This window comes from Serinus canaria, chromosome 7, assembly GCF_022539315.1.
Source record: "Serinus canaria isolate serCan28SL12 chromosome 7, serCan2020, whole genome shotgun sequence".
NCBI lineage: Eukaryota > Metazoa > Chordata > Aves > Passeriformes > Fringillidae > Serinus > Serinus canaria.
Window position 1 is genome coordinate 13,274,966 of NC_066321.1, and position 23,048 is coordinate 13,298,013.

Here is a 23,048-nt window from a genome sequence, read left to right on the forward strand (position 1 = left end):
GTCTTCCCAGTTCCATGCAATTAGGAGTGACACATTTAAATTATTAGACTAAATTTATACCGAAATTTCTTTTCCCCCCCTAACCCAAGGAAGAGATATGTTTAAAAAGGTGGCCAGAAATTGTTTCAGCACAGATACACAGCAGATTCTGACAGCAGTTTCAGCACCAGCAACTGGTTTTAGGGTTTTTTTTCCCCTAATTGGATATCATATTGTCATCATGCATTGGTTTCCTGAACTTTCTGTCTGGAGGGGAAAGTGAAGGAGAAAAGCTTTAATTTGAAAAAAAGAAAAATAAAAAATCCTAAATAATGGGTTTGTGGGCACTGACATGATGCACTTAAATTTTAATTAATATTGGGTATTTGTCCCCAGAAATTCTGCAGGAAATAGTTTAAACACATACATACAAATAAGTATGTTTTTTCTTACCTAAGGGCAAAGCTCTCATTTACCTAAATCAATGCCTATTGATTTATGGATGATGTTTGTGTCTTTACTTATTACATCAGCTTGGACAGATCCCTTGGCTTTTCTTACTAGGTTCACTGCTTTGCCTTGGGAAGTAAATACTTTGTTCAAATACGTGACAAAGGCAACAGCAACACTGCTCAAACATACACGCCACTTGCTCTTCCCATTCAGCATTTGAAATAATACCCCTGCTTTAGATGCTCATGCTATTTAAATCAGACACACAGGTAAGTTCAGAAATACCCACCTGGATCAAAGGATGGATCACATGGAAAATCCAAGCATGTTTGTAACCCAGACAAAAGACTGGCTTTGGAATTCATGAAATGTTAGCAGAATGTCAGTCTGTCACATCTGATTAACCCTAATAATAATACTCACACTTCAGAATGCAAATTCCATCTGTGAATCCTAAAGGTCTCCACAAAGATTAACAGCCCAGCCCTAGAAAGACAAACCAGGACACTTTCTTTAAGCATGGGGAGAAACTGAGGCAGGAGGAGCAGCAAGAAGGGAGAAGAACTCCAGGGAGTGCCCAGAGGAGGGAGCAGACAGGTGAGAAAAGGGAGAAATTACAAGGGCAGCCTTGGGGTAGCCAAGGCAGCATCAAGTGTGATTGGGGAAGGCTGTCTGTCTATTCTATTCTGATGGGGTTGATTTTTAAAGCAGAACCAGATCTTGTGTAAAGCAATACAAAATTAAATGGTTCTACACAGACATGCACAGTTTAGTCCAGTTGTCCACTAAATATCAGAAGAGATTGGCAGAGATGGTTTTTGATCTGCTTCATTCTTTCCAAATGCTGCAGATATCTTTTGCTTTAAAAAAAAGGTGCGACCAAAAGCAAATCCAGCAATAACTTTCACTAACTTGACTCTAATTGAACTGTCGTGTGTGTAACCATTCTAGAGAAATGGTGATTCCTGCAATCAGCTGAAAAGAAAGAGGCTGCAGGAAAAATAAGCCAGAGACACAGATAAGAAGATTTTATTCAGCTTTATTTGACAAGTTTTATTACACTGAGAAAACATAACGTATCTAATCTCTTTGCAGCTGTTGCAGCCCTTCAGCCTTTATTACTTAAATCCTATTAGATATAAAATTGTTTCTATTTGTCAATGGCATGATATCTTCTTTTATTATTATTGTTATTATCATCAGAGTCTTGCAAGTATGGCCATGAACATAATTTCTGGCCTATCTTCTTACCAATAGTTAAGGTTACTCTGTGATATTTGCCTGTTTAAATGGCCTACTTTTTCAAAAGTCCTGGAGAGCTGTGTGTATTGTTAGGATCCACACAGTGGCACTAAATAAAGCTCAGCAAATAATGAAAACCTGTGCAAATGTACAAGTATAGCTAATTATTTCTATTATGGATGCTGAAATTCCAATCAGGCTGGGCTCAGCTGTATGCTTACCCATATGAAGGTGTTGAAGCAAAGCCTTTCATCACTGTACACAGGTTTTTCAATTTGACACTTGCAGAACTTTAATTCTTCCTTTTTTCACAGAAGGATGAAGGACATTCTTTTTCTTACAGTAATTCCCATTATTGCACATAATTATTGCACTCACAGTGCTTCTTTCTCTCCCTGTCCCTAGGCTAACCCCTTCTCTGATTCACCATTGAGAGACTGCAAGGGACATTCCCACCATGATGTCCCATAGAAGGCATGGAAGGCTGGTGGCTCATGGAGAGCCATGGCAGGACATCACCTGGCTGCACCTCCCGTGAGGAATGCAGATGTCATTTCCAAAAGGACACCATTTCATTTTTGAGGCAAAAGATTTTGCTTGATGGAAAAGTGATTTTTTTTAGCCTGACAATGAAAATTGTAAAATGTTGATATCAAAATTATTTTACAGCTGTTTTTAACAGGTGGGTTTCGACCAGATGTTTTTGCAGCATCAGCAGGTTAGGGTAGAACAGTGGAAGAACAAAAAGGCAAAGGTGCTTTGTCCAGAAACTTCCAGCAGAGTAGAATATACCATTAGCATCCCCCAGATGCCTGCTCTTGCTTGCACTGGAAGCATTATATTCATCCCATTAAAAAGGGCACTTTCATGCTGAACAAAATTAGTATTTGAGACTGCCAGTGCCATAAAAGTTTAACAAATGAGTAAGACACTGATTCTGAATGCATAACAATAAGGAGGGGGAGTTGTTTTCCCTTTTGCCAATTGTTTTTTATTGTTATTGTAATCTCTCTCTCTTTTTATTAGTTTAATTTTCTTTTGTGTAATTTTGTTTTTATGGAGCAGATTCATCCCTGCTGTACCTCTGGTGGAATTTCAGGAGAGACAAAGACATACTTTTCTGTTGTCAAAAGATAAAGAAAATGTTAATTTCTTTCTCAAAGCTGCCATATTTAGACACTATGAGCATTTTTTCTGTAGTTTCTCTCTATCTATCTAACTATAATAATGATGGCCAAAAAGTGGCTCACAAACAGCTCATGATCTGCTTGCTTATCAAATGTGCTGGTTTCCTAACTGCATATTTTAGCATGCTGAAATGTGAGAGGCATTAATTTTGGACAGCAATATGTATGGAAATGAACTGCAAAGTTCAAGAGCTGGGAGCTACTGCCTCAAGCAGGAACAAGACCCTGCATGGCAGCTGATTTTGGGAGGTAAAATCTTCTGTTTCTTGCAGTTTTCTACTGCATAATGGGTAGCAACTTGCAAAGGACCTGTGTTGAGCCAGTGACCAACTGACCAGAGAGCTGCACAGCAGAGAACTGGGAGCTGGATGAGATCACAGACAGCAGACTGAAATACATCCAGAACCAATCACATCTTCCAAGAGGCTAAAAAAGATGGAGAAAGATGTGGGTGTACAGTGGTGTACTTTAAGTTTGGGGTGCTGTTTTCTGGGGATGCAGGTTCTGAAAGTGTAGAGTGAGGCAGATCTTATCCAAGTGGGGATTTCCTTAAATGAAGGGTTGTGGAGTCTGTCCCTCCATAAGACTCTTAATCTCAGAGAATGAAGGTAAACACATGACAAATATATCTCACAGCTGAAGACTCTTATTTTAAGGATGTCTTTTAGTGACAAATTGGATCACTGTCTGCAGGCTGAAATTCTGAAATTGATCTGTGATTCAGCTTTGGCAACAGGAAGTCCTAGGACCAACCACAGAAAGCCATGAAAATGCAGATACAGCCTGAACTGTTGAAGGAGACAAATCTCCAAAACCCAGGTCTAATGAAAAAAACTTGTACATCTAAAACTAGACTTGAAGGATGTCCTAATTTCCTAGTCTTACAGTATAGTATAACACTAGTTAGAAATCCAGTTTAGCAGCCTCTGATGTCATCAGGCATTTGTATTTTTGGTCCAGAAATTCCTAGGACAGGTTTTTAATAAGCCATGACCCTAGAGGCTGTTTGTTTGCTTTCCAACCTGTGTGCAAGGAAAGCCTGGGATATCCCTGAAGTGCAAGGTAAGACTGACCACAAAGCCACCTGCCACAGCAAGAAGTCAGGCCCCTTCCCCTGGAGGGTGTCCCACCACTGTGAGGGAAGGAGAGAAAGTCATCCAACCCCCAGGGACAAATTCAGCAATATGAGATCCTCCATAGTACCAAAGGAAGAACACAACTCTCTAGTGCCATAGTCAGAGCACTACTCCTAGCAGGGTATGCCAAAGGCAACTGAGTCATACAGGCATTTTTTAATTGTTTCTGTTCATTTAGATCTCTTTTATAAACCCAGCAAATATGAATGTGGAGTAGATTCACAATTTCTGGACCACTTAGACATGCTCTTGCTTGCTTTGCTCTCCATCTGCTTGCATCTGGCCTGTCTGGGGTTGGGTTTAGAGACCCCAGCAAGTGAAATGAAATAAATGTGACCCTCTCAAAATAGCAGTGTCTGTGACAAGTGGCTGCCACAACCAGGGTGGGTCTGGTGTTGAGGCCTGAAGCCCTCAACCCTCTACAAACAGCAGAGACTTTCTTCTACCAGCAGTTTTAGGGACTCAGCCTTGTTTTTTTGTGCTCAGCTGCACATACTGAAACTAGTTTCCAATTAATGAGTGACTTATTAGACTTCTCAACACTGCACTTGTGTTTTTGAGCACACCTGAAATTTGATCATATAAATAGCTCTATCTTCTGAAGGTGAGTGCTGCAATAAAACCTAAACAATCTAGGCCATAGGAAGAAGAAAATATCTAAGAGCCTTCTTGAGATTAAAAACAAGTACAGCCAGAATTTTTTGTCAGTTTTGTATAAAATGATAGAAACATATTGTGTATTAGGAGCAAACAGAAAAAATTATGCATTGGAGTATTATTCTTAGCATTATTAAAAAATACCACATTTGCTCTTTGATGTTTGAAACATTGCTCTCATTTATGTTGACAATTTATCATTCAGACTTTCAGTCTTGAAAAATAAAATAAGTGAGCAATACTCCAAGGATACAACACAGTGTCAACCATCTGTAACTGGGACATTAAATAATTATATGGTATTTAGCACAGATAAAAATGCAGTCCAAGCATTAACCAAAAAAATTTTTGTAGCACTTCTCTAGGACAGAAACTCTATCCCCACTTTGCAGATAGAACATTAAAAAGAAAGCAAAATCTTTATTGTTCTATAACAACTGTGACCAAATGGTTATGTTGTGAATCATTCATTCCAGTTTCCTTACACAAAGCAAAATACAAGAATTAGAAATGGTTTATGCTAAAGACAAAACTTAAAAAACTTCACTTCTTAACAAAAAACTGCTTTTTGCCCAGTGCTGGATTTAGGTTAGAAAAATCTGCATGAAAGGAACATATGTTGTCAAAGATTATGCACTCAGAATGGTGATGTGGCATGCATAAACTGGAGTGCTGTTTCTGAAATGCAGCCCATCAAAATAACCTAATTAATTTAGTAAGATTTAATAGCAAATAATTTTGCTCATCTCTGGAGGATTTGCAAAGCTAGCAGGTGAGACATAATTATGCTGAACCAAGACTTGCAGGAAAGGACCAGAGCCATCTCCATCTTGGGCATCTTAAACTGTCCATGAAGTATTTCTGAGCTCTGGTTCCCGTTAATGCTCCATCAACACAGAACTCTTTTCTACAGACACTACCAAAGTGGGTAATTTATGATTAATAAGAGTTTTGGATAACTGAGGATTCTTCAAATCTATGCTCTGTGCAGCAGGATGTATTTCAGATTTCCCATTTACATTAATGCAGTGTACTCAAGACTGGCATAAACCACTCCAGATTTTTATTTTAAGTTCATTTTCACCCAGAGCAGCTCCTTGGCCTGGCTCTTTAGTGACCTACACTCTCTTCAATGTGGCAAAAAAGGGAACAAGGAAACTGATAGCCTGGGATGGAAGGAGAAGGAGCAGCACCCTTCTTGAGAATGGTTTGGATTTGAACTGTTTTAAATCCAATGCAAATCTCAGTTATTGTATCTGTCCCCCAGATAAAGAAAACAAACTACTACAGAAAAAGGCTGCAGGAAAATAAAACTGGCCAACAATAAAATATCAGTTCAGTGATAGCTAAGAAAAGAAAATTATATCTCTCAGCTCTACAATTCAGTCCTAATGAGCAGGCTCTCTGAAGAAACTGGATATTAGATAATATTTGATTACTCATCAATTAGTCAAAAGCATGGGCAGTTTCACTAATTTTCCAGCCAAAAGGGGTTGTAGAGCTGTTACCATAAACACACATGGTAATGTTATGCTCTGATTCAGCAAAAGGGATCTCAGTGAACTTGGTGGGGAAAGGTTTGGCTAAGGCTCAAAATTATTATTCAGTGGTTTAGAAATCTGCCAAAAAAGGAACAAATTTCTGGAAAGCCACTGAGATATTTAATCTTTATCACTTCAGCAAAAGCCAAGGGATTTGTTTTCATTCCATTTGACAAGCACACCAACCCATTTTTTTTCTGTTACACATATAGCTATATATGTACTTACATATACATGTATATATATGCACCTATATATAATATATATCTAATTTGTCCTTTTTTATTTTTTAATTTAAAAAAAATAAATTAATGTCTTACATAAAAAAAAAAAAAAAAAAAAAACAAAAAACCAAAAAACCAAAAAAACAGAAAAAACCCTGCCTTTTTCTATTGGTCAGACTTGCTTTGCAGTGGATGGTGACTGAATTCAGCCAGCTTTGTCAACTGCTGTGCTCTTAATTAGACTCTTCATCTGAGTACAGCTTCATCAACATATCAGCAAGGGATTTCATTGGAAATGGCAGAATAAATTGTTGATCCTTGAAATCACTTGCATTCTGGTACACTAGCTATAGAAGGAAAACCAGGAAAAGTATAACAGACACAGATTATCCTGCAATTTTCAATGCTGAGAATGACACCAGTCATCTGCTCAGCCTGGCTCTGTTCACATTTGAGATCTTTGATATGGCACACTGGGGAAGCTTTGGGCATTTACCTTCCTAACCTCTTTTACAGGTAGAAGCCAGGCCTGGAGACACTAAAGGCTTTTGGCAATCCAACCCAGGAGTCCAGGGTGGTTTTTTTTTTCAGTGGTTATCACACCCACACACTGCAAAGGACTGTGTGCTCACAGGCTGGACACCCAAGTCAGGAGTAACATATTACCTTATGCTACTCTTGAAGCTGGCCTTACATCAGCATGTAAAATGAAGCTTTCAGAACATGCTGGGCACATGCTGCCTGCTCCAACAGAGATGCAGAGGCAGGGCAGGGTGGGCCCTGAGCACAGGAAGGCCAGCACTGCACCACTTTGTTTGCATGCACCAAAACCAGAGCTGCAGGGACCACATTTTTGATGACCAAGATGGTCCAGCTTAAAGAAAAGTGTTATTTGCATTTTTAAGTCTAGTTTGACTCTGGATTATCATGACAGCATATGCAGCTACCTTGGCCTGGTTTGCAAGCACACTGGGACTGCATGAAAATTTGGTGTCTATTAGATCATGCATTGAGCAATGTTCACTGAGAATACTGTCCCCCCAGTTTTAATCATACACATTATTACTCATGCTACTGGATTTTTCACTAAAAAAACAAGCAATACTTTCCTTATTATTCCCCCCAAATGTCTCCTTGTTTTTTATAGAAAAATCTAGATTTTATTACAAAGATTTGATTTTTATCTGAAGGCAGCCTCTTTCTCAGCTATGCAACACAGAGTAACAAAAACTAAATAACTTTTCCCAGATTATTCTTTTCTGAGGGAAATTTCACAAGCATACTTTACTCATACAAGATAATGTGAAGTAGTAAATGCAAGTGACTGAAATATTTTGCCACTCAATAAACTGTCTCTAAAACTTGCAATACAAACCTAGTTAATTTGCTTTATTTCTTTAATATTGACCCAACTGTAGCTGAATTTATGGGGCCAGCAGGAAAGGCTGACTGACAAACTGAAGGCTGCATCCCTTCTATACACACACACATATGGTTTTAGAAAACCTTTCCCGAAAAAGAATTAGAACTAAATCAACTAAAAGTGACCATGCCAGCAATCTGGAAGAGGAAATAAATCCATGCCATGAGCTATGCACAAACACACACTGGCAGAGAGTTATAAAAAATATTTCTTTCAATGTGAGAAGCAATTATAGAGGGAGAATGAAAACTGGTGGGGACTGACTGACCTTAGTGTGTAGATAAAATAGGTAAATAGAAGGCTGCCAGCAACGTGTTTGCTGCTGAGATTCAGTGCAATAAAGCAGTGAGGTGGGGGAGAGAATTTTATTTCCCACTGCAGACACACCTGTCTGTACTTTGCAAATATTCAAGCTAGGAACAGAGCTTCCTGGACAGAACATATTAAAGAACCCATCACCTGTACAGAACTTTCACTGACAAAAGTGCACTACCCAGCAGAAAGCATCAGCTTCTTCCATTCAACAATATAGAATTTTAACAGCAAGACTGTTATCAGTTTAAGCTCCATAAAGAAAAAGCATTATATACACTTAACATTTCAGGAGGAACTGGTGTAATCAGATGAGGACTGCTCAGATTTCAGCCTTTCCTCTTCTGAAATTTCAAAACAGCAACAATTCAGCAATCCCCAAATGACTGTCTCTCTCAGAAAGCATGAATCAGAATTATGATAAGGCCCTAAGTAAGACCTTCCCTTTGAAAGGGTTTGGCACTGACATGAGAAATACTTTGTTATTTTCTGTCACAGTTATTTGCACTCTAGATATGTTTGGGTATAATTTCACTTCAGAAAGTGCAGCAGATGTCAAGCAAATAGAATGTATTGTCTGTGAAAATTTCCTTTATGTTCACCTCTCCCCACATTAACATTAACATTTAAAAAATTTCATCTCCTCACTGGGTTTGATGGGAGCTTTCTGACTAATAACCAACATCTGAAAGCTTTCCCCCTAGGTGGAGGGAGTTCCAATTACAAATACATCATTGAATACCCTTATGTGTAGGTAAGGGCATTACCTAAGGGTGAGGTGCTGTTCAAAGCAGCCAGGTCAGTAACAGTGATCATCCAGTGACATTGGTTCAGCCCTGAAATTCTCATGTCACCTCCTGGGGGTAGCTGGATTTGTCTTTAAAGTTTCTCCAGTCAAATATGTCCCAGTCCTTACCCTGCCTGGTTTGCAGAGTCTGAGATCATCATTTAAGGAGCATCTTCAGGCTTGTTCCAAAAAGCCCTCAGGGAGGAGGTGAACTGAAAAAGAGGTCATTTACTGAACCCCTTCACTAGGTTCTCCTCAAGAGAAATTAGCAAACAATTCTTATTTGAATGTTGATGTTAATATGCAACTAATGACTAAGCACTATGAGGTTTGGCTTATAGAAAGATAAAAACTCAAATAGCCAGCAACAGTTTTGGGGTTTTTGCCTATATAACAGAAGTCTTTCAAACTGGTAAATGGAGACTGCTCAGAGCATCACTTTCCAAACTGAGTTTAGTTTCTCAACTACATCTTTACAGAGTTGAAAGAGACACTTTTTTAAGAATTTGTCCAGTTCTCCATTTCAGTGCAGGAGCAGGACACCTGGCAAGAGGAACTCAGACAGGAAAGAAGAGGCTGTTTTGGAAAGCAAGTACAGAAGAGATAAATGGCAGGTACTCTGAGCATCCATTTTACAAACACAGGCTGATGCCCCAGTCTTTCAGCTTGCTGGGCATAAAACACCCTCTTTTCCAGCCCTGAGAGGAAGACACTTCTTGTGGCTCCTGGGACACCTGAGATCACAGACACATCTTTCCTTGGGAGCCCAAGTGTATCTGTCATTCTCCCCTTAGTGCAGATGGAGGCCAGGCTGAGCTGAGCATTTGTCCTGTCCAGAGTGGATCACTGCAGTTCACTGTCTGCCTCCAGTTGGTTCAAACACATCCTCTGTCTCTTCCATATTTTAGGAGCTCTGTTATCAGCTCAGTCCCTACTTCCTTCCACAATTTAAGGCCTTGGTACCATGCTGCAAAGCAACAAAATGATCTGATCTCAACTGATTTAGCTACAACTGAGTGTAGTCAAGGCTGCTGGGGATGAAATAAATGAGGAAACCTGACAGACTGTTTGAGTGAGTTACAAGTGATGGATACCCAGGCTGAGGGATCTGAGCACAGTGAAACTTCTGGAGAAAGAGAAAGGAGACAGACTCTGTTCCCTTTCAGGAAGCATTGAAAAGTTTTTCTCATATAATAAATTCTTTACTTGCTGGCACTATTATTAAATAAAACCTTTAGATGACCATCCACCCTTTTCTTACTCCCAGATCTCATTCAAATTGGGAAAAAAACCAAAACCAGAAGGCAATGATGCTGTCACAATTTACCTTGACAATATCTCATGACTTCTTATAGGGACTGACTAGATACAAAAATAAAATAAATGTAAATTTGGCAGAAGAATCTGTCCCTGATTAATTGAACCGATTACACGAGAAGAATCCACACCACTGCTCCCAGCCCCGTGCTGGCTTTGCAGCAGCCGCTGTCTGAGAGCAGCACTGCCCTCTCCTGGGGGCTCGCTGCTCTTCAGAGCTTTCCCGCGGCAGCTAAACCTCGGATGTCAGCGAAACAGGGAAAATTCACACAAATATAAATTCAGACTTCTCTGGAGATGGCCTGGCATGGCCTGTACAAACTCCTCCAACACCTTCTCTATACCCCTGCTTGACAGCATTCCCAGAGGTGCCTCAAAAGCTCAGGAAAGGACAACTTCTGTAGGTTCTGAGCTCCAAGGGGACAGCTTGGCTGCCTCTGCACCTCCTGGCACCGATGCTGGAACTTTCCTTTTCTGGGCTGAGTTTCCTCGAGGCCCATGAGTGCTCCTGAGAGAGCTTTGCTTCACCTTACTGTGACAGGGGCACAGGTGAACTGCCTGGCAACTCAAACAGCACCATTCTGCAAACACCCACCCAGCCAGCCAGCCACCAGCACCACTGCTGGCATTCCGGAAACTGGAGACCACCTCAAACCAAACCAAACCAAACCAAACCAAACCAAACCAAACCAAACCAAACCAAACCAATCTCTCCCAAGTGAGACATTCCAGATAAGAGAGAGAGGTAGGGAATTTAGGATCCCCAAATGATTCCTGGTAAATGGCCTTCTTCTTGGAAGGGACCTTCCATTGTTTTGAGTGTATCCTCTCGTCATTACCCCACTTCAATCTCACTCTCCAGATTTCTAGAATATATTTTTAGGTAAGGCAAGCTATTTTCAGAAGCCTTTTACTGCCTTGTGTACTGGTCTGCTATCACATTATTCTTTGTTTTAATATCTCTGAGTTCAGAGACAAGAAGTTCAAGAAAGAAGGATAAGAGATATCACCGATGGTCTGAAAAATAACGCAGCAGCTGTTCAGCCAATGTGCACTGTATACAAATGTTGGGGTTATTTCTACTTCCTTCCAAAGCCTTAGTTTTCATCTGGTTTTACTGTCGAATGACAAACAGCAAAGAACAGCCACAACACCCTACCTCCAGCTGTGATAATTAATAACCTGTCAAGACATGGATCTCGCTGTCTTAGGAAATCTAATGTCTGGCTAGAGGTGATGAAAAATACTGAGAATCCAGAAAGAGGGGAGAAAATGCATGATTAAGATATTATGCTTGGTAGGGGGAAAGAAAAACCTTTTTAAATAAAATAATCTCTTTCTATATGTATGCATATTTAAATGGAGTCAAAATTTGTTCAAGGAGTCCATTTTCAAAGAATGAAATCCTTAGGGGAAGAGTTCTGTATAAATACAAATTGTTTCTGTCATTTTCTTTTTATTTGTAAAAGCTGCTCAGATGTTTTTATTATTGTAAAATTAATTCTTTTCACTTGTAACTAAAGTTCTCTGAAGATTGTGGAAAGTCTTCCACTGATTTTGGCAGGCTTGAGCTTTTGAATGAAATAGATTCCGTTCACTTGCATATTCAATTTTTAAGGTAAATAGAGTTTTTTCTGAAGGGACTCCTGCCTTACTTGAAGACCCATCCCTTCAGGTTTGTGGGACATAAATCACATGAACAAGTCACACCAATGACTCTATATGGGGTTAGCAATAGATGATCAGTAGTCTACTTTACAAATACCAAGATAACACAAAAATCTGTGTTTACCTAGAGAAAAAACTTTGTCCTCTGTCCATGTCTTCAGACCCAGTATCCCTGTGCTATCCCCTGTCACCACACGCCCGTCAAGAGCTACAGAATCTGAAGTCTTCCTGCTGTAGAAGCTCAGTACTTGACCATCACTGGCAGAACACTCAGACTCAGCCTGGGTGACTCTGAATCAGCCTGTGGGGCTATCAGGTGTACAACCAGAAAATATACAACCAGATTTTTGAGCAAAAACAATGTGCAGTGTTTTCACCCAGGACTGTTCCAAGGGAAGAGCAAAAGCCCTGTTTTACTCACAGAAAGGCTAGGTTTGTAGCTAGCCTTTATAGAAAAACATCCACAAGTGGGCTCATAGATACATATGTATACAGAGAGAGAGAGAAATTGAGAAGCCTTTCCTGCACACAAAAAATGAAGTTGAAAAAGATCTGCTTTTAAAATTTGTGTCACTTGAGAGTTAAAGGCAGGCACGCAGGGGGAGAAGGAGCTTTTCAATTTTATACTGCAAAGCACCTAGCCCTCCAAGGAAATATGAGGACAATGCAGGAACTAATTGAAACTATCAGGCAGTTTTGATAAAGTAGGATGTGATTAGCAAGCTGGAATTTAGCCAGAGCATCCTGGCCCACATTTTCACTCCTCTCAGCCTTCATTCTCTTAAAGTGCCTGACTGTAATCTACCCCTATACAGCTGTAATGTGTAACTCAGCTTTTCATTCCACAGAAAATAATTACATATGGAGAACACCTGTTAATTGACTGTGCTAATTTAAAAGGGGAAAAAAAATCCAATTTAACTCCGTAACGTGTTCCCATTAAGATGATATTACAAGTTTTAATTAATATCTTGATTAGATACTGTTATTCATAGTTCTATTCCAGTCATTGAGATCAGACCTTCGTTGTGATATTGCTATTTTGACACAGAGAAAATATGACTTGTTAGCTATGGTACTTCTCTTTCTAAGACTGGTGTATTTCAGATTTCAAATAATTGAAACCACTGGCATGAATAAACTGGTGGGAAAGGCACTCCTTGTTTGCAGTTGGTAGGGTGCAAATTTATCTTGAGGACAAGTGCAAATAACATGTCCAAGAGAGTTTACAAATAGAACTAAACACAAACAATTAATGGCATTATTTATTCAGGCAGTGATACCTGCAGTATGAACTTCACTCAACAGTGACTCATCTGCAGCACTTGGCTGCAGATTTATTTTGTATAAATATAAATTTTTATCAGAGTAAGCCTTTTAACTGTAGTTTATATTTTTATGACAGAGACACTATTCCTGATTTCAGCACAGCTATAGACAAACAGATTCAGGATCCTTTTCCTCCCAAACACCTTCACTTACATAAACAGCCTCCTTGATTTCCAGCAAAACCCCTCAAAAGTCAGTGATGGAAGAAAGGACTGAAGACTCCTGTTCCTAAACCCCTGACCTTAATGCCTTCACATATGGGAATACTTCACTTCTCATCCCCTAGAGACCAGACAGAGCCTTGCTGGTGTTTCCCACATTGCCAGTGTTGGGCCAGAGAACAAATTCATACAGAAGGCCAGAGGCTGTCCTAGAAGAGCTCACTGGACCTCTGTGAGTAATTATCCACTTTGGAAAGCATCAAAAGAGATGCATAGTAAGGTATGGAAAGAGCATTTAGGACACACTCTTCCAGGCAAAACCCAAGCAGATTAGAAGCCCTCCCCTGCCCCTGAGATGAGTGTTTAAAAGAGGGGTTGGGTGCCCTGCCCTGCTGCAGTGTCTGTTCCCAGGGTGCTGGAGCCTCTCCTTGCTCTGCACTTCCCAGGAATGCTGCATTTCCCAGTGTGCCTCTGTGCACAGCCCGCTGCCACAGGGGTATTAAACCAGCAGAAAAGACTCAATTTCCTTCTGTCAGGGCTTTCCATGCTGCTGACAAAGAGCAGTTGACTGACATTTAAGTGGGAAAAACTTAGCTTTGAAGCCTCAGATGATCCGTTCCCTATTGCTTCTTCCTCGCTGGCTTTGTTCACATAAACCAGGCTGAAATGTGCTGCCAATCATAGCAGAGGGGGAAAAATCCTCTGCAGCATTAAGCCAGCTGAAGATGCTTATCCTGACCTGCTCTCAGAGGACACGGGCACTGAATCCATCCCTGCCACAAGAGAGAGGATGTTGACTGCTGGTTTTGCTCATGTGATTTCAAGAAACTTAAATACAGTCTTCAGAACATGAGAAAAGGCTTCTTATATTAAAAAAAAAAAAAAAAGTAAGAGTAGTTTCACCAGCCAAACAGCCCAAAACAAAACAACCAAATGAAAATCACACCTTAAAAAGTGTTCTCAGTCTGAGAACTGTACTGACCATGCAATTAAGCAAACTAAACAACTTGCCTGGTTTCATCATTCTGTTCTTGGGATCCAAAAGGGACATAATCTGCACATGAAATCCTCCTACTGAAAATGAAAATCCAGAACACTCCTGATCCCAGAGGATTTCAGTGTCTGAGATTTTGTGACCTCTCTCGGTCACAAGAGTTACGTCCTTGGGTAAACCTCCCTTGGTACAGCCAAAGGCACTGGCAGCTTTTGCTGATCACAGCAGAGTAATCTCCAACCACTGAAGGATCCAGAAATTTCTCAGCCTTGGATTTCATCCACATAGGAGAGGCCTGGGTCAGGTCTCTCATCACAGCAAGTTTAATGCACACAACAGGCCCTTGTGAAATTTAACACAAGGGCTTGAAAAGCATCAGTTAGATCACAAAAGCTATAAAATACACTTAGTGTTCTTTTTATACCCTCTGCATGATTTAGGCATCTACAGGATTTGTGTTTTGTAGCACAATGCAGTGCTCACTAGCAGTGTTTCCTTCAATGACAGTGGAGGTTCAGGGCACCTGTATAATTTCACATCTAAAGCTGTGGAAAGCAGCCCTGAATTTGAATGAGGATTTCTTTATGGGTTTATAAGGCAGATCCAATAGACCCAGGATGAACCTGCAGGGTTGGGTTTTTTCCCTCTCAGAAAGGCTGCTATTGTCATAGGTATGTCCAACAGAAAATGGCTGCTTCCTGTTCATCACTTCCTCACCTAGGGGGAGAGACCCAAACAAACCCAGAGCAATTTCTACTCAAATGGGTACAAAGGACATAATGGAAGTACTTGTACACAGGGTATTGAACTCTTCCCAGCAACACTGAAAATTAGTTTGAGAATAAGCATTTACCACACCTGGAAAAAGAGATTTTGCTGGGTTTTGGGTTTATCTTTCAAGTGTTAGGAGAACCTTTACCTGTCTTTATACTTTTCTTTTGCTCATTGCATCATCCTGAGCCCTTTAAATTAACACAGCCTGTCAACTTTTCACAAACTGTTTCCATGCCAAATAATAGCTGCATTCTGCTTTGGGAGCACCCTGGAAATATGAATGTTCAGTCATCATCAACTTCTATTTTCTTTTTTTTTATTATTATTTATTCAAACTTATGTGTATTATCAATTTTTTTCTCTCTTCTCTGCCTCTATTTAACACATTCATCCAACTGGCCTATGTTGTGTTTGATTTTATTTCCCCTAGTATAAGATTTCAAGAGGTCCCAAGATTTTGTTTCATTAATTCTGTATCTTAGAATGGAAAGTGCTTCATTTATATCATTAACCCTCTTGCAGAGGCAAATGCTTCTCTTTTTTTCTATATTAAAAAAGAAAACATGGTGAGGATGTGAGTTAGAAGAACAGTCAGCTTTCCAAATATGAAAACTTTTCCAGTTTGTTTGATGTCTCCATTCCTTGTTGGACTTGATCAGATGAAACACATAAGGCTCTCATTACCATGTCGAGATGTCAGCTCTGAGAAAAAGGCTCTTGGGCTTCATGAAAAAATTCCAAGTGTCTAAACAGAGGGATTGGCCCACCAGGGCCAGATTTGTGGTGATGTTCACAGATGCATGAGAGGAGTCATGAATCAGGGAGAGGGACCTGGGTGATTTTCCCCAGAGCAAGTTCTCTAAATATTGAACTTCACCCACTGTTCAAAGCCTGAGTGACTCTTTCCATCTGTGATTAATAATCACAGATCTTCCTTGAGAATACATAGCCCTTAATTAAAAACCAAACAGGGTCTGAGAACTAAATTCCTTTTTTCCTAACCTGGACAAGCAGAGGAGGAGGAATAAGATTGGGAACAGCATTGGAACTACCAGTGTCAAAGCACTGTGAAGAGGATTGCCACACTTCATTCCCTCCCAGACCCTGATGAAATGTTAAGCTGTGCTGTGCAGCTGGTCAGACTGGACAATATCCATCAGTTATGGCTCTCTCCTTGCTTCCAAAGCCTGATTTTTTTTTATTTTTTTTTTTTTTAATTCCAGCTGAAGGAACCAAACAAAACCCATTAGTTTAGCCTTTCCACATTTAGAAAGGAAGTATTTGTGTCAAAATCTGAGGGTTAGAAAAATACTGAGAAAAGCTGAAACACAAACATTAACAACCTTCTATTTGTCAAGCAGCTCCAGAATGATGAAGGAAAAGAGGTTTTACTTTCAAAAAGTCAGGATGCTTTTTTCTTAAAATGCTTCCAATTTTACTTTATTCTCACTGTAATATTCTTTCAACTGCTATTACTTTCCATTAAGTATTTGCAGAAATATTTGAAGAGAAACCCATTTTGCTATTCTTACAACTATGCCCATCCCTAGAGTATACTCTTTCAGACATTTGAATTTTTCTGTCTTCCCTTCTCCATTTTCATTTGTCCTGTCTCAACACTATAACTTCTTTTTACATTTCTGGCTGCTGTAAAATGAGGGAAGAGAGCTCAGATTCATGGCAGTGAACGATTCAAACCCTCACACACAAGAATCAAAAGTGACTGCAAGAAACACAGAAATTTGTATCTACAAAAACATTTCATATAAACTGTGTATGGAGTCTGTCTGTGTGCTTTCTTAGAGCCTAGAGCAGCACAGAAAGCAAAGGAATAATGTAGGTGGTATTTGAGGGATTATTTTGCTGTTGCAGAGAGGAGTAGAAGACAACTTAGTTTGTGCAAAATGAGCTAGTATGCAGAGCTAATAGAAAAATAAATAGAAAAATAAATAATAAATGAAAGGTTATTTTTCTCTTTCTAGCCAAAACATACTATGACTGAACAAACATATGGACCTCCTCTGGTAAATAATAAGATGCCATTCTTTCTTGCAATAATTTTCAAGCTAATTATTTCAGCCTGAATACCCAATCCACAAACTTGTTAACCTAATTAGCATTTATGCTTATTCAACAAAAGAAATATTTAGCTTTTGACCTTGAAATAATGTTCCTCCAAGATATGTTTAGCAACCAGTAGACATCAAAATTGGAAAAAAAAAAAAAGAAACAAAACAAAATGGAAGTTTCATACCTCAACAAAGGAATAGAAATATTTTTATTGCCACAGACCACCTCGAAATTCCATTTTTTTTTCCCTGAGCTCTGAGCAAGCTCAGAAACAAATAAAGCAACCTCAAATAATTTATTGGAAATACTTCTTATAATTCTACAATTATATTGGCAAAAAGCAGAAATAACAAAAATTAATATAAATAATAATATTAATAGTAACAATGCAGTCCTGTCTACTGTGGACCTCATATTCCTTGACATAATTTATAGATCCAAACAATTAATTAAAAAATGAGATTATTGTACATTTAGGAAGTGTTTTTCTTTCTATTTGATCTCTCAACTAAAACTAAAAAGCTGCTAATAGCACTGCCTGAAGTGTTATTATTAAGTATTATTTGTATCACTGCTGACCATCAAAATATTTTGTTACACAGAAAGATATAAAATGTCTTTCCTTCTTCCATTGGATCATTGCAGATAAATGAAAATATTTTAGATTAGAGACATGGTATATGTACACTAGAGACTCCTGGAAGTATTTGTCTCACAAACTAATTTCTGTATTTGCAGAGAACCAGAAAGTAAATCCAAGGTTATTTCTTCACTATGGTCTGCTGACTGCAGAAAAATATAACACAGAAGTTGTATGATCATTTATCATTTACATTTATTTTCAATACTAGTTTAATTTCCTGTTTGAAGCAGGTTGACCTTGCAATCTCCATTTTGGGGAATTAGATGACTGGGAAGGTTTCTCAGCTATGTAAAGGAATATTGCTCACACAGCTCAATCAAGAACCTTTGTCACAAATGGCATTAATATTCAGGCTGTGCATTCCCTTCTGAGAGACAGCACATTGTCTCAGGGGAGCTATGGGGCAGACTTAGAGCACATCTCTTTGCAGGAAGCTGTCAGAAGTGCTATGAAACCATTCCTCTCCTTTACCCAACCCCATTACATGCCCAAATTTTGGGCCCTTTTGCTGAATGTAAAGCTTGGTGTACATTTGGACCTTGGACCAGATGTCCTCCAGACATCCCTTCCAGCCTCATGCATTCTGTGGTACTTTAGCCTTGCCCTAACCCCAGAACAATGTCCTGTGTCCACTGATCTTCCTCCAAGCAGCAATGATCTGTGTATGAAGAGTTCATAGCCATACAAATATCTTTGTCTTCAGGAATGTGAAGGACAGCACCTGCCTGTCTCCTGTCCTAGGATGGCCTTTTAGTCATCAAGAACCAAAATCATAATTACAAAATGCAGGCAGATTTTCAGTGCTTCCTGGTAAGTGTATTTTTACAAGATCAGCCTGGAGTTTGCTTTTCCCATAACTGAATGAAAAGCTGAATGATGTATATTTATGTGCTGGCTGAGAGTTTTTATGCACCATCTTTTGTCTGCCACAGTTAGGTATAGAGAAATGCATCAAGAGCACACTGCCCTCTGAGCTCTATGCTCAGGATTCAAACTTAACAGTAATTTGCATTCCCATAGTGCCTAAGAGTTCAACTAGTTTTAGAAACATGATTAAATGCAGGCTTGCAATCCCTTCTGAGCCTGAGACATTAACTGAAACAAGCATGTGAGAGCATTCACTGTGGCTGAAATCCTCTTGTGCCATATGGCTGCAGAAAATTATTACTGGTTAGTGCAGGTTTGGATTTTATGCCTTCTTTTACTCAAACTCAGTTTAGGGATATTTGTGGAACCCTCAGTGTGGCAAATACTTGATTGCAATTGCACACTGGTAAATGGCCACATCTTTGAACAACTTGTTTTGTTCCTTTTACTGATGGGGTTGGTGGTGGGGGGAGAAGAGAGAATTCTGCTCCATTTTTCATTGTCAATATTTTGGTAAAGGATGTAATGAACCCTTTCACTGATGCAGACATGATACACATTCCCAGATTTTCAGGCTGGGGCTAGAGAAACGGAAAAAAAGGAAGAGCTATAAAAAGGTCTGATTCTCCTCCTTTTGAACACCATGCTTCCTGCTACTAAATCATCAATGGATATTAAAGAAAATGTGCGTGAATGCACAATTATTTGATGGTCTACACTGATCAAATACCAACTGATCTTCCCTGACAGGAAGGATTCATTAACTATCTATCATCCAAGTCTCCTTTCTGCCTCATGTTTTTGAATTTGTTTTCCTGCATCAAATGGGAATTTGCTCTTGCTCAGTTTGTGCAGTGTGCTCAGTCACTTTCAGATGAATCCTCTAATAATGTGATTAAGTAAATGCATAAACACATTGCAGGAGCTGCAGGAATTTGCTTCAGGAGGTGGTCATTTCCCCAGCTAAAGGCAGCACCTCTTTGCCAACCAGGGGCTGCTTTCAGAGAGTGGGTCTGAGCCCTCAGACCTCTGAGATGACCAGGGAGAAGAAAGTGTCTTCAAGCTGATGTCTCCTTGCTTAGCCACTCCTCTCATGTCTGAAGAGTCTGATTAACATTGCAACCACAGGAGATTTTCCAGTGCAGCAGCATGAACCACGCTGGGCAGCACCTCTGGGAACAAGGATATGTGGTTTTGACACCACTGAGGGATTGAGGAGAATTCTTATGTCAGCCCAGCCCATCTTTTTTGCAAAAGTGTAAGTAAAAGTAGCACATACTGCTGCCATGAGCATGGTAGGAAAGGCTGCAGGAATCAAATCAAAGCTCTTGTGTCTCAGTGCATCTTACAAGCTTCCTCTCAGGCAAGAGGCTTCCTCCTGTCTCACAACCATTAAATTGACTGAATCCTGGCAACACTCCTATGCTATATGGGGTTGTTATTCTTGTATTACGAGCCAGTACTATGTAAGGCTCACAGAACATCAAATCTAGAGTTATATTTGAAATTAGACACCCAATTGTTGTTTATTTAGGTCAAAATAAATGGAAATTGGAATTCAACTCAATTTTTTGGTGTCTAAATCCACTGCCTACCATATCATCTTTTTTTAACATTTATTTTCCCTCAAACACACACAACTCACATCTATGGCTTTCCCCAGGACTGAGTCACAGACACCAAAACAGAACTCACTGGTATACATTGTTACAGACATGTCATTTCAGATATCCTGAAAACAAATTACCATCACAGGGAACTTTTCCTCTCACAAGGGAACAGTTTCATCTTCCATTTGTACATGAATCATGAAAGCAGCATAAGTGATGCAGGCCATATTTGGAGACTTGCACACCTTTATGTCACTTCTTTATCCTCTCTGTCTCTATGATGCAACTGCAAATTATTCTCCCTCTCTCCTCCTTTCCCTATTTGTAATTAGAGGGCAGAACAGATGGTAACAGCTTACTTTAAAGTGATGTCTTCATTAAAACACTTCTCAGTATGCTGCCTAAAAATCAGGCACACAGCAAAGAAATTACCCTTGTTATGGGCAAATCTCACAAGGATTTGAGGCTCATAGTACAGAGACATCAACATCTCAGAAACAGTGATACCAGAAGAAAATTCCAGAAATGACAAGCTGGGCTAAATAGTGTCTGAAGAACATCACCTCCCTAAGACTTTGGACACACTGTTGCCAGCCACATGCCTATAAAAATTAGGAACCAGAATCTCCTCCTTACAAGCTCCTTGCTTCCAAACTAGGTCATGGTTTAAGGCGTACACCTCTGAGCAGAGGCAAAAAGGGATCCAAATTCACCCTTTTGTGCTTCTAGCTAGTGACAGCTGGTAAACTTTTTACACAGGTCAGTGACAACCCACAAATACCCAAATACTTCTCCCCTTCCATAATTATCATGTTTGCAAAAGGCAATGGTTGTCTCAGGGTATGTAGAATGCAGCATTAATATCTTTATGAACAAATACAAGACTGAGGTCTTTTCGTGAAAAAGGAGAAGAATGAATTCTCCAGAGGTCCTTATCTCTGAAATGTACCTTTCCTCATAGGTCTGTGTGTGCATGGATTGTTTTTAGCTTTCTGTACTTGATACAGCCCCTCCTCAATTCAGATCTGTGAAAGAGAGAATTTCAAGGAGAATTGAGGAGTACAGTGGAATTATATTTCATGCCACAGTCTGATAGTAATTGGGGGATCAGTAAACACTGGTGTCCTAATTTCAGTTATCACTGAGTATTTTTCATTTCTCAGCATACCTGAATTCTGCACTGAATGAATTTTCTTTATATTTTATAGAGTTTGAATTGACTACCTAAATCAGCTAATGACAGTCAGTGCCATAAACAGAAGCTGTGTATTTTTTCAGACCTGTTATTCATGCTGACTAATTAAAAAACCAAACAAACAAAACAAAAAAACCTACGAAAACCAACAAATAACAAAATTTGTAGAATTTATATATGAAGATTTATTATTCTTTTTTTTCTATACTTCCCACTGGTTTTTTAGCTAGAAAATTCTATTATCGGGCTACAATTACAAGGGTTAAAATATCACCACCTTGAGTATAAGGTTCAAGAATTTCAGTAAGAGAAATCCTAAGGGCTTACTTAAACTTCAATTTTTTCATTTAAAAACTTCAGGGTTATCTTTATCACCTTCCAGGTAAGCATTATTTCAATAAAGGAAAAAGGCAAAAGGGATACTCTGAAGACACATTTTCAGGACTTTACAAAAAAGCTTGCCTCATTATTTCAATTTGCTGCTTTTCCTCAATTGATCAAAGAACCTTTTGTTCCCTTTTCTCTTGCTATTTTTTTTATTTTATTTTTAAGCAGTCCTCTTTTCATTGCTGTCACCTACTATTAGCTCACAAGTCAGGATTCACGTTACTATCATGCAGTTTGCAAATGAGTTCAAGCTGGTGTAGCACAAGAAAGAAAGTGAGCACTTGCATTGTTTCTAGAATTTCAGTGTTAATGCCTGTGCTTGGCTCTCAGTTCTTTGGGATGCTAAACCCCATAGAGGATGCTAATCTTGCTGTAAAAAACTGAGAGAATATTTTGTCCCAGCACAATAGAGCACACCTGCAGATGCATTAGCCCTGTGCTGTGATAAGGAGGTGGTCTAATCATCCAAGCAGAATGTGAGAATTGGGCGTCAAAAAAAGCAGCAACCAGAAATGTTCATTAAATACGTAAGTGCTTTCTTAAATGAGAGTCAAAGAACTCTACAGGTGGAACTCCACAATGGAAATTGGTATGAGTAACCATGTAAAAGTCTCTGTCATAACATGATGTGGAAGTGTTGCCTGGGTTTTGTTTTTTCAGCATTCAGTGAGCAAGCAGGAACTTCTTTTCTGCTGTCCTTTTTTTTTTAACTTCACAGTAGAGACAATTCATAACTAGACCAATTATATCATTATAGTGTGATTTTAGTAAATCAATACAAACTCCTCCATTTATCATTGTGGATATAATCCATTTTAAGATGCTACCTAGCTGGACTGCAATGCAAAAAATGGGTAGGGGTAAGAGAAAAAGAAACCTCCCTACTTCTCAAAAAGGTTTAAACAAGAAAGGTCTTTCATTTCTTCCCCCACTGCTTTGCTTTCTTGCATAATGCAGTATGAGAAAACTGAATTGAACACATTAACTGAAAGATGTTTCTACCTATTCAACTCTGTGAAAGAAATCATGTCCACATTCCCAGCTAGGAAATCATAACAATTTCCTCTACCCAAACACTAACTGGCAATAAGC